The sequence below is a fragment of the Haliotis rufescens genome, unplaced genomic scaffold (genome assembly GCF_023055435.1).
Source record: "Haliotis rufescens isolate VD_foot unplaced genomic scaffold, xgHalRufe1.0.p SCAF_21, whole genome shotgun sequence".
Taxonomy (NCBI): domain Eukaryota; kingdom Metazoa; phylum Mollusca; class Gastropoda; order Lepetellida; family Haliotidae; genus Haliotis; species Haliotis rufescens.
This window is the reverse complement of record NW_025963902.1, coordinates 14,157,138-14,170,869: the sequence shown is the minus strand read 5'-3', so window position 1 is coordinate 14,170,869 and position 13,732 is coordinate 14,157,138. Positions and strand designations below refer to the sequence as shown.

Genomic DNA, 13,732 nt, shown 5'->3' with positions numbered 1-13,732 from the left:
ATGAAACGTTATGATTGTGTGTATTCTGAATGCTACAGTCATGTTTCACAATAACCTCAAAGATGACCTTAACCTTTGACAGACAATATATCAACATTTCATGTGGTTGGATATGTAAGTTGGTTGGTTTGGTTTGTTGTTTAATGCTGCACTCAGCAATATTCCAGCTATACGATGAGTGTCTGTAAATAATCGAGTCTGGACCAGACAATCCAGTGATTAAAATCATGAGCATTGATCCACGCAATTGAGACTGATGACATGCATCAACCAAGTCCGCGAAACTGACCACACGATCCTGTAAGTCGCCTTTTACGACAAGCATAGTCGCCTTTTACAGCAAGCATGTGTTGCTGAAGACCTATTCTACCCCAAATCTTCACGGGTCTGGATATGCATGTTGAGGTAACCTTGGGCACGCCAGAAACCTATGATTGTGGGTTTGAGTCCCGGTTCACCCCGATTATGTTTCTAGGTTTGTCAGCATCATACCCGTGCTTGTAGGTTTCACCGAAGTGGTAAACGTCTGAGACCTGCATCACTTGGGGCTTTCCTCCCAAATTAAGCTGACACGGTGTGATATAACTGGAATACTGTTAAAAGCGGCGTTAAACCAACTCACTCACTCACTTTACTTGAATCCTCAGGATGGGTAAATGGTGTATCTTAGGAAGTAAAATTAAGTCATGGCCTGGAAATAACGTTCTTGGACAGAAAGGCAATAGTCCAAATTTAAGAACTATATGACAGCAACCCATGTTTGCCGTAAAAGGTGACTATGCTTGTCGTAAAAGGCGACTAACAGGATCGGGTGGTCAGACTCGCTGACTTGGTCTAGCTCTAGAATATTGCCGAGTGCGGCGTTAAACAACGTACCAACCAACCAATCTATGAACATCCTGCCTCTGATATTGTGAGAAACAACAAGCACCACTAGATGATACTGCTGTAGTGTATTGGACTGCTGTATAAGATACAGTAGCCATCTCATTCAATATTCCACCAACTTTGTCATCCTTTCATTTTGTAAGCAGTTGTATTTCTGGCAAGCACAGCATGTGATGCCACAGTGGAGCTGTTGGCAAATCCAAAATAATCTCATCTACTTGCCACAGAACAAGTGGCACTTGAAACTTCTCCGGACATGTTGTTTACTTCTCCTCTAAAATTAAGGTTGTGGGAATATTTCTTTAAGAGAATAGAACATTTATTGAAGAAACAACGTGATTTTGTTACCCTGTATGGATTCTGGCTTAGAACAAGCCCCGAACAACTTATGTTGGCTGTGTAAAGCAATTTTGCATTTCAGTCCAAAACAAATTATCATTGAAATATTCACCAAATCCTTGGGATGAAATCTGTCACAAGGAAAATAACATTTTCTTTCCAAATTTTGCATTTCAGTCAAAAATTGTGGAAAAAGTCACCAAATCATAGGGACGACATTTTTGACGAGAAGAATCACATTTCTCATCCAAATTTTGCATTTCAGTCAAAAAATTATCAAAAAAAATAATTAAATCTAAGGGATGAAATGTTTCGCAAGAGAAATCAGTTTTCTTTCCAAATTTTGCATTTCAGTCCAAAACAAAATATCATCGAAAAATTCACCAAATCTCAGGGATGAAATTTTGTTAGAAGAGAAGTCGCATTTATTTCCCCAAATTTTGCATTTCAGTCAAAAAACTAAAACTGATGGCATTGATCATGGCTCATAATATCAATCATTGGATTGTCTGGTCCAGGCTTGATTATTTACAGGACCCTGTCACATAGCTGGAATTTTGATTGATGCAGCATTAACTACAAACACACAAACATTACTTTGGCTGGGCCACCACTCTCCAACCACCGAATTATACATTCCATGGGCTTTGGACAGTTGAAATTGTCAACCTATGTCCTTTATTGTTGGAGATATCGACTTAGCGGTGTATCATAAGTGGAGGTTAGCTGCACAATGTTTCTGCCAATCAATGTTTAGGTTTATAGTAGAGAACAAAGGGGAAATTGGCATGATTAAGTTTGGGGGATTTAGTTGAGCTTGAGGTTTTACATTTTCAACCGAAACTGAGGAGGAGTGCTTTAATTAACTAATGAGGCGTCTAAATGCAAGAGATTCCTGAAAGAGAAAGAAAACACTGGGATACCTTATAGTGAAACAATACAATAGTCGTGGTATAAAACAAATTCAATAACTGCAGCCTTGAGAATGACCGCATGCAGACAACCAAAGACATGTAAGATTGTATACCCTTTCATCACCTGCCCTAGTGGGTCAGTGGGAAAATGATGGGTCACAACACTAAACATAGACTTACATTTAGTCTCTGAAATCTTATATTACACAATATCCTTCTTGACTCTAAAAATTAAAAAAAAATAATTTCATGCTGATTTCATATGGAATAGAGCTAGCTAGAGCTGGCTAGACTTACTTTTGTATGCGTCGCCCTTTCTAGATATTTTTTTCCATAAAATAAATATGTTCCACAGTCATGGTGCAGGACTACACTAAACATGATATGTGAGGTTGCAGGTTTGATTGATGTCATGGAATTTTATGTGAAAACATTGTGACTTTTAACCAGTCAAAAATCAACATGTGCATATTAAAACACTGTTTATGTCATACAATTCAAAGGTAAGACCCCCAAACCATGCAAACAGGTCTTACAATTGAAACAACTCATTGCATCATTACACCTCAATATTTTCACTTAATTTGTGACCTTGAAATACTTTTTTGTAAAAACTCTGTACATAATACCAATTCTCCTCTTTGCTGACATGACAACGCACCTAATAGTTCATAGCTCTGACTCTTCATCCGTGTGAAGCATCCTCATAAATAATAAGTTTGATGCTCAGTTGTGGCAATACATGATTAATGCTGTGTTACCGAAGACCTGATTGCTATGTGATGGCAGCGTGATTGTACCAACTGCAAGTCAACATCTTCCACATGCCTTTTTCTGATTTCTTGACACTTCATCTTATGAATAATTCATATCAGAAACTTTCCACAAGGAGCTGATCCATAATCTGCTGGTATATTGCCTGACTCGCTTGAAGTTTTTTTTGGCAAAATATGATTACACAGCTAAACTGAATTAGTATGAAAGCTACACATTGATTTCTGACTGTTCAGTCCTTTCTGTACATTCCAGCAAGCTTATGATGACCTTAGTGATGGATTTTCACATTAATTATCATCACACAATTTAGCATCCACCATTATTGCCATGTCCATTGGCGCCAACACTAATGACAAAGCGGTGAATACGCACTGGTTGCCAGTGACAGCAGGTCCTTTTTGTCCAATGGAAAGCTGTTTGGAACGTCACTGGGACATTTGTCTGTATCTAATGTAAGCAAAGCGTTGATCAATACTGGTATTGTGTGAGGGTCTATCTCCACTTATTGCACATATCACTTGCCAGTATGTTAGTGGCTGGGCTCGCTCTGCTTTGTCTGAAGGACTGGAGGTGCTTTTGTAATCACCTAGGTAAACAACTGGTTGGCTGTATTGATTCTAGAACAACTTGTTTATCGTACAATAGATGCCGGGTAAATGTGGATGGGGTTGAGCTGACACACCTGAATGACAGGTTGTATGGTGCAGAGCAATGTTAAGCTTATGGAGCAGTGGGGCAGAGTGGTAGCCTAGTGGTTAAAGCGTTCCCTTGTCATGCTGAAGACCCGGGTTCCGTTTCCCACATGGGTGCAATGTGTAAAGCCCTTTTCTGGTGTTCCCCACAGTGGTATTGCTGGAATATTACTAAAAACGGCATAAAACAATACTCCCTCACTCACTCATTGAGGCAGGTATCTTCATGAATAAGGGGCTAAGGGGCAGCCTGGTAGTTCATGTGTTCTCTTGTCGTATCAAAGACCCAGGTCTGATAACCCTTATTGGTACAATGTGTGAAGCCTATTTCTGGTGTCCCTGATATCCGTGGTTTCCGTGATATTGCTGGAATATTACATGTATTGCTAAAGCGGTAAAAAATACAACTCACCATTCACTTTATGAATAATACAATTACAAACTACTTGAGCAATATCACCTTACTATGTCAGTCTCTTGGTGTGTTTTTGATTAATTTGTAACTGGGGTCGTGTGTTCCTTGTTTTTTCAAAATCCTGGATCTGCCCCTGATACTTGCATAGCTGCCATTATCAGAAATATAAACGAAGTGATAAGATTATCAGCTGTGTAATCTGACAAACTCTCAAGAATATCAACACTTGGCTGTGATACAATCATTGACAATTGTCTTTGCCATGCCGCTATGATGCGATCCGAGCAAACAGGAGCAGTTATTGTGTGTTGTATAGAGGCTCAGAATTCAAATTTCGGTTCATCAGTTAGCATGATAAGAGAAAGCAAACATATACTAAGACAGTATGAAAACGTCGTGGAATTTTGGAAATAATTTTTCGCTGACAGAAAACAAAGAAATTGGTATGTCAGTGTGAGGCCTGAAGGCTGAAGGCTGAAGGCTGAAGGCTGAAGGCTGAAGGCATGCAACATATTGCGATAATGTTGTCTGAGTTTGAATCCTCCTTCGCCTTGTCATACCAGGATATAAGCTTCCAGTCACTTGTTATTGATCAAGAGTCAAAATGCGTTTTCAAAGTGTTTCAGTATTTTTAATTCAGTTAATTTGAATTTGTACACTATGTAACTTTCCTGAAATTTTGACTTAATTTTGTTGGAGTCAGGTGAAATTATGGGCTATCTGTGTGCTGAAAAGTGTTTCATGAAGACCCTGATGTGTGTATTTGTGTTCACTGTCGAAACAGCTGTGCCTTGAAGTGTAAATGGTTAAAGAGTGTCGCAGTGAATTACTTCTACGTGGTTAAATAATGTGCCAGTGATTCCCAATTAAGTCTCCTTTCCCTTGATTCCTGATGACAAATCGTTTCTTATTCTTTTGAAAATAAATATTTTTAATCGGGATAAATAGCCAAGTGTTGTTGAGGCTTCACCTGATGGACTGTGCAGTAGTTTGTAGGCTTCTCCTAGATTACATTGAAGAAACGGTGAATGTGCTTGTTGAATATATCTTGTTAACAACTGGCTCTGTTATTAATGTGTCATGTTCTTGGCGCATGGAAACTCATCATGTGCTAATGTGTTTCTGATGTTAGATCATTTCTTATGTTAGGAGTCTGGCTTTGAATTCTTTTGTTTCTAAGTTTATTTCCTAGTATGCCCAGTCATTAACAAATGGTTGGTTGGTTTGTTTTTTGTTTAACGCCACACTGAGCAATATTCCAGCTTTATGACGGCGGTCTGTAAATACAGACAATCCAGTGATAAATATCATGAGCATCCATGCAATTGGGACCGATGACATGCATCAACCAAGTCAGCGAGCCTGACCACCCGATCCCGTTTGTCGCCTTTTACGACAAGCATAGTCGCTTTTTACGACAAGCATGGGTTGAATATTGAATTGCCCGCAAACTTGATTAAAATCAACGGGACTGGATGTGGATGGGGTTGAGCTGACACACCTGAAGCACAGGTTGTATGGAGCAGCTCGATGTACAGCTCGATGTACAGCTCATAGAGGCAGTATCTTTATGAATATAGGGCGGAGGGGTAGCCTAGTAGTTTGCTTGTCACGCTGAAGACCTAAGTTCGATTACCATGGGTACAATGTGCAAAGCCCATTTCTGGTGTCCCCTGCTGGAATATTACTGAGTGCTGTTTTAGACAACATGACACACACGCAGCACACTCTTTTGGCTGTGTGGAATTGAAACAGTATTTCATAGATTTATGAATAGTGATTGCTTTTGTCAGTTGTCTTTTCTCGTATATGCAGGGACTGATCTAGGTCTATCTACACTTGAGTCTAGAGGACTCTCAGCAATCAATTTGGGTGAGGGACAGAGGCACGAACCATAAATTTTAGTGGTGTAACAATACATGCAATATGACAATACTGTATTGGATCGTAATACGAGGCCCACAAATCAATACATCGATTTACACCCCTGTATTGCGATACATTCAATACAAGTTATATTGCTGTAAAAACATGTGAATATTAACAAAAACTGTACAACAACCAGCTTGCGCAGATTTTCTAGTATTTCCCTGTTGGCTATAAATAGCATAACATTCACAGAGCCCTCCAGCCTGTGTTTCTGCCCTATGATATCCCATCTTCGAACTTTGAAACAAATAATTCAGGGTTTTGAGCCACCTGCAAAGCACTGTATTGGGATAAGTATTGGATTGCGGCCCCATCATACCATTACACCTCTAATGATTTTCCTGGACATCACTGATGTCATCTCACATACTCAGTGTCCTGAACATGCTTACACCTCCACACTATATAATACTGGGCCACAAACGTGGGACACTGGCATCTTATAACATGTATAATAAAAGTGTATAGAAAGGCTCAGTTAAAGCTGTTCTGGTCATTAGATATGCAACCTTCTCATTATAATTTATATGTACAGTAACTTGTTACATATTCCAAAAGAGCTTGTTACATATACGGAGGAGCTTGTTACATATACGGAGGAGCTTGTTACATATACCATAGGAGCTTGTTACATATACCAAAGGAGCTTGTTACATATACCAAAGGAGCTTGTTACATATACCAAAGGAGCTTGTTACATATTCCAAAGGAGCTTGTTACATATACCAAAGGAGCTTAAGGAGCTTGTTACATATACCAAAGGAGCTTGTTACATATACCAAAGGAGCTTGTTACATATACCAAAGGAGCTTGTTACATATACCAAAGGGGAGAAGAAGGGTTGACATGTTTTGTGGACACCCTTAGTTTACAACATGTCAGTTAGTCCAGCTGATAAACCAAAAGGGTAAGAAAAGTTCTTCCTTTATGTTTAAAGTTATTTTGTGGAGAGGATGTTATTAAAATATACAGACGTGGCAAGAGTGAAAAGGTGCTTATAGATTTTTGATGTGATTTTGTAAGATATATGGAAACTATGGCTCCGTATTGGGTGAGTGAGTTAAGAATTATCATGTTTGTAGTCACATCAGCAGTATTTCAGCCATATTGTGACTACAGGGGTGGTGGGGTAGCCTAGTGGTTAAAGCGTTTGCTCATCACGCCGAAGACCCGGGTTCGATTCCCCACATGGGTACAATGTGTGAAGCCGTGATATTGCTAAAAGCGGCGTAAAACCATACTCATTCACTATTGTGACTACAACAATTTAAACATGCATACAAAATTTGTGTAGACTTTCTAAAATACCTGTAAGCAGAGGACAGGATAATAACTTGAGTATCACAGACATTGTATGGAACGATAAAACGATATTACCATACATACGGTAACAAAACATGACAAAAACGAGTTAGAGATCACCAGCAACCAAAGTTATGCCAAAGTTACTAGGGACCGTGGGGACCTACAATATTTCTGCTTCCTGCATGGTTCCCCAGCAGGATTTACACCATTCCTTCAGCCGCCGGAGATTGTGGTCAAACTATGGTCAAATGTAGCAATCAATTAAAACTAACAAATATACTACAATTAAAAATGGGGTAGACCTAAATGTACTTTGAATGATACATATTCTTTCAGGTGGATACATATAGATATTTTCAATACATATTAATCAGAATGTTTCAACCATTTCAATTCTTAAAAAAACCAATAATTAAATGAGAATTAATACTATTAAAAGGATCCTTGATAGATGATGATTTGAATTATTTATCCCTTTTGATGGCAAAATCAACACAATCAAGGAGTCGAGGAGTAGAGGCCCAGTACTGAAATACTCCACACCTATTATGGATTGGGATTTCAATGTTCGCTTTGATTGAAGAAAATCAACCACTGGCTCCACGAACTTTTCTCTTCAGGACAGAAATGCAAGGTTTATGTAACCATGGTAACATGCAATGTAATATTTTGATAGACTTTACTGATGTCATCCCTTATACTCAGGAGTCTGAAGATGCTGACACCTCTGCACTATTTTAACATGCAACCTGATCATTTGATAGATTTAATTATTCAAACTACCATGCTTTTTTGCTTCCCGCAGGACTTGCATTGTGAATTATTTTGCTTCTTAAAATCCTGGTTTTGACAAAACAACTACTAGATTTCTTCCATAAAACACTCTTTAACGTGGACATTCCGGGTTCGACTTGTCCCCAGCAACCTATGTTTTGCAAAATACTGACTCTGCAAAATGTATCTTAATACTTGCTGAATGGGTCATTGTTGTAACGGGTTTCACAGTTAGGTATTATGGACAATATTTATACATTACATTCTTTTGCAAGAGATGTAAGCAGTTAGTTGTTGTTTTTTGTTATTTCTATGTTTCTTATATTTAAAGAAATCATGGTGTGATATAATATCAATAGTTTACGCTGATGCGTTAGAAATTGGCACTAGTCCTGTAGTCCTTGCCAAAATGCCCAAATTTCCCCTAGTTTAGGGTTTTGCTATATGTTATCATTATAAGGACTCAAGGATTAAAAATGTTAGTTTCTATCACCCACGGGTGGCGTGAGTTATGTCCCTTAGAATCCTATGGTCTTAGTTTTGAATGCCAGATTTTTCCTGATCGGGACTCTTAAATTGTCACCTCCATGCCCATGATTATGGGTTTCACCAAAATGGTTAACATCTAACGCTTGAATTACTCTGGGCTTGTCCCCTACAATCGCATGTCTGTTGAATGATTGACATCTAACACTTGAATTACTCTGGGCTTGTCCCCTACAATCGCATGTCTGTTGAATGATTGACATCTAACACTTGAATTACTCTGGACTTGTCCCCCACAATCGGCCGTCTGTTGAATGATTGACATCTAACACCTGAATTACTCCGGGCTTTTCTCTCACAATAGGATGTCTGTTGAATGATTGATATCTAACACCTGAATTACTCTAGGCTTTCCTCCTACAATTGGACGTCTGTTGAATGAGTTACATCTAAGACCTGTATTACTCTGGACTTTTCCCCCACAATAGGATGTCTGTTGAATGATTGACATCTGAGACCTGAATTACTCTGGACTTTCCCCCCACAAAACAGGATGTCTGTTGAATGATTAACATCTAACACCTGACTTACTCTGGGCTTTCCCCCCACAATAGGACATCTGTTGAATGATTGACATCTAACACTTGAATTACTCTGGGCTTTCCTCCCACAATAGGATGTCTGTTGAATGATTAACATCTGAGACCTGAATTACTCTGGGCTTTCCCCCCACAATAGGATGTCTGTTGAATGATTAACATCTAACACCTGACTTACTCTGGGCTTTCCCCCCACAATAGGACATCTGTTGAATGATTAACATCTAACACTTGAATTACTCTGGCCTTTCCTCCCACAAAGGACATCTGTTGAATGATTAACATCTGAGACCTGAATTACTCTGGGCTTTCCTCCCACAATAGGACATCTGTTGAATGATTAACATCTGAGATCTGAATTACTCTGGCCTTTCCTCCTCCCACAAAGGACATCTGTTGAATGATTAACATCTGAGACCTGAATTACTCTGGGCTTTCCCCCCACAATAGGACGTCTGTTGAATGTGAAGTTAACCAAACTCATTCACTTAATCAATGAGAAGAGAAATTTTCCTAGCATCACACCAGATATGAAATTCTCTGACTGGTCAAAAGCTTGACAAGATGGGATGGCATTTGTGTTGTCATGACATGTCCAACGAAGAGCTTTTTGTGTGTTGTTTCTTTTTCCCAAGTAGTTTGAATCCCCAATATTGGAAGTGTTGGAAAACAGCAAAGTCATTTAGATCATGAATGAATTATGTCTTGAACGGACATGGATTTCTCATCCCAACATGTAGAGCGAAAGGTGAAGGTCATCGTGACGAGGATGACAGTCAGCTGACAGTGCAGCAACAGCAGCATCATCATCAGCCAATCAATACTCTGCTTTAGTCTCAGGCTGATCAATGCCTGGCCTTGCCACGGCTAATTGGGCTTTACCTGGCCATCAACAACAGTAATTGTCACGATGATAGACAGATAGCGTGGTAGGAGCACGACCAGGGCGACACCTACATCATGCACATTGTAGGGCCCGCATATTAAGACCAGTGTACGAAATACAGGGTTTTAGGCGATGCACAAATGTGAGTCCAGTACGCTCAGATGTAGAGAATGACACAGAAAAAAATACACTGCGTCTCTAGGGATGCACAACAATAGTCACTGGACCTACACCATATCAAGAACAGTTATGGGTGTCTGTCATTTCATACATTAATCATGGCCACTGTCCTCATGATCTTTGATTCATTCCAAGTTCTAAAGAAATTATCAAACTGTACAGCACACAACACCATTTCATTACTTTACATGTAGGTCCCTCATATTGCCTGCAAGGAACCTTAAAATTACTTATTGAGGTCCTTGGACCTCAACTTTTGTAAGTCAAGGTAAAACCCTGGAAATAGCTGCCTGTTCGGTATCTTGTGGCTTGTAACATTTATGTCGGGAAAGACGTAATTTATTCTAAACTGCCCAAATGTCTATTTCTTTCTGCTGACACTGACTGTATTAAATCACACATTGATTCAGGGCTCCCTTTTCCTCAAAGTGATCCTAGCACTACGGTGATCTTAACTCCCATACTTTAACATAGACTTACGTTCATCGTAGCGCTAAGATCGCATTGTTGAACGGAGCCCAGGGGAGCAAAAGCTACATCTGAGCACAGAACATCTGAGAAAAATGATAATGATTATCTACACCAGCATGTACAAAACAAGTGACACGTGGTCCTGTGCACAGCGCACGTGCCACAAATCAGGTAAAGTTAAGCAGGGAGTCCTTTGATGGGTGTCCTTTTTGGGCAGCTTGGCTTCTGAGAGTTTCTGGACGATTGGTCCTGCCCCACATCGAAGCCTGCAACACAGGTGGTGTCTCCTTGGGAAAATGACTTTGAAATATACCTCTGTTCTCTCAGCTGTGAATGGGAACCTTTAGGATCTTGGCTGTTAACCTTCCAGCGCCTCAGTCAGCTTAGGTTGTGTACTCCCCAGGGAGCTGAGAATGATATTTGAGTGCATTTACTGGGGCAATAGTTCGCATGATGTTCAGCATCGGAAACACACCATACAAATGGACAATTATTATTATCACTATTTCAGACTGATTAAGACCTTGTAATCACATGCTGGAGGCTTGGGTAAACCATGTTCATGTCGTGGGAGATAGTTCATGCATTTCTGAATACCGTATTTGACGTAATAAGCACCCAGGGTGTTTTCAAAATTAGAAATATAGGGGGGTCTCATTAGAATATTATTTTGGTGAAAAAAAAACAGAGTTGAAAGATAAATTTCATTGTTTATGCTGACAGCCTGAAATGTTTATATACGACAGATATATTTTTCCAGAATTTAATTGCCCATATTTGAGGTGCATATAACACACGAGTGGGTATTATACGCGAATAAGTAAGTCTTGTGTACATTGATCAATCGGAAGGGGTGCTAATTGGGATTGTTCACTAGCCAATATATTAGCAAATATCGCCGTGGGCTCTTATTAGAGCGGGGAGCTTATTACGTGGAATACAGTATGTGTCTCTCTGTTCGAGGTCTGGATGGCCGGCCATTTGAACAGACATTTTAGGTCTTGTGATCTGTTTGTTTTTGAAACCACATTCATGAATATTCTAACTGGACCAGACAATCCAGTGATTAATATCATGAGCACTCTGTCTCATTGCTGGTTAATGAGTAATTTATGCCAACTTAAGCAATATTCCTGCAATATCATGGCACGGGGTGCCAAGAATGGGCTTTGCATATTGCGTACCTATGTGTGTAGTCAAAATGTGACTTCCTCATGATAAACCAATACTTTGAATAGTTTACACCAGGCTACACAATCATGTAAACACATAATTTATTGTGTGGGTCCTGGCCCCCACAAAGCAATGGTAGAGCAACGATAGTCTTAGGTCTATGTTAAAGCATTGGAGTTGCGATCACCTTACAGCCCCTATCATTTGTGGAATGGTTGCTGGGCATTTTATTTAGACATACTAATACAAATGTTCTATTAAATGCATATTTATTGTTGAATATGCATGATTTATGGGTTATCTTTTTCTAGATTTCTTTGTGAAGGCACTGATATGGTGAATATCATATTTGACGTTATAAGCGCCCAGGGCGCTCTCAAAATTGGAATAGGGGGCTCTTATTAGAAAATTATTAGAGTTGAAAGAACGTTAATTTAGTGGTTAATGCTGATAGCCTGAAATGTTTATATGCTACAGATATATATATTTCCAGAATTTAATTGCCCATATTTAAGGGTGCATATAACACACTAGTGCATATTATACACGAATAGTTAAGTCCTGTGTATGGTATTGGTTATTAAAGTAGTCCTCTAACCATAAGCAACATAGCACTGTTTATGGGTTGAGTGTAATCACAGATCAATTATAATGATAGAGCATGATAGAGCACATTGTCACCATTCATGGTATAAACAGCATTGCGGATGACACTTTTATGGATTTGTTGTTGTTTGATGCATCGTTTCCATGGCAACAGGAAATAATCTGCATGAGTAGTATCCACACTTCCCTGAAGGATTGTCGTATACCACCTCACTTCCTGGTCACGAGGAACTCGGGAGCAACTGATATTTTAGCTTGGTGATTTGGCATTTTGTTTGCTACTGTAGAGGCCGATCACAGAAATATTAGTTCGTGTGATATTCACTTTACATGGTAGATCGCTTTGTGGCCAGACAACAACCATCTGTCATAGGTTATTTACAATACTCTGGAGAATTGTAATAGGTTTTATGTTAATCATGTTTATAGAAATTTTAGACTTGCTTAAGTAATTTTACGGCTATCAGGCCTCTCATTGGTGTTATTATAGGTGGCAGATTGAGGGGGTACAGATACCTATCAACAATTAGTGAAATTTTTTTTCCGATTTTAGTTTGAACAGTGGTAAAGGATTTCATGTCTTAAATCCAATGTTATTCATTAATATCAAGCATGTCAGTATGTAATCTTTATGTGAATTCTCAAAGATCCCAGAGTCCCCCCTACTAACACTAACTTGTCATGATTTTCGGGATGCAACTTTACCTCAATTTGTTATAACATATAACATGATATAAGGACAGCCCTAATAACACCTGAAATTATACTAGCCCTGAGGATACCTTTTACTTGACTAGTAGGCTCAGAGCTACAAATACTAAGAATGTACCCCATGAAGATAAGATCAGGGTTAGAATTGGTCTTTAGCAACCCATGCTTGCCGTAAGAGGCGACTAACGGGATCGGGTGGTCAGACTTGCTTACTTCGTTGATGCATGCTATCGTATCCCAATTGTGTGGATTGATGCTCATGATGTCAATCACTTGATTGTCTGGACCAGACACGATTAATTACAGACTGCTGTCATGTAGGTGGAATATTGCTTGGTGCAGCGTTAAACAACGATTTTTGGGATGCAACTTTACCTGAATTTGTTATAACATATAACATGATATAAGGACAGCCTTAATAACACCTGAAATTATACTAGCGCTGAGGATACCTTTTACTTGACTAGTAGGCTCAGAGCTACAGATGTGCTGCGTATTTGCGGAAAATACGCCCCTAAATATTCCAAGGCCCAATTACTTTAAATTAACTTGCGTACAGAAACGCATGCATTAAATGAAAAACTCAA

The 13,732-nt window shown here is 39.2% G+C and overlaps 1 protein-coding gene across 2 annotated transcripts in view; it reads left to right on the top strand.

Annotated features, from left to right (window-relative positions):
- The window catches only part of LOC124127869 (protein unc-119 homolog B-like), a 38,147-nt gene that overhangs the window by 12,847 nt on the left and 11,568 nt on the right, over positions 1–13,732 (top strand). The gene's annotated exons all lie outside the window — the stretch shown is intronic.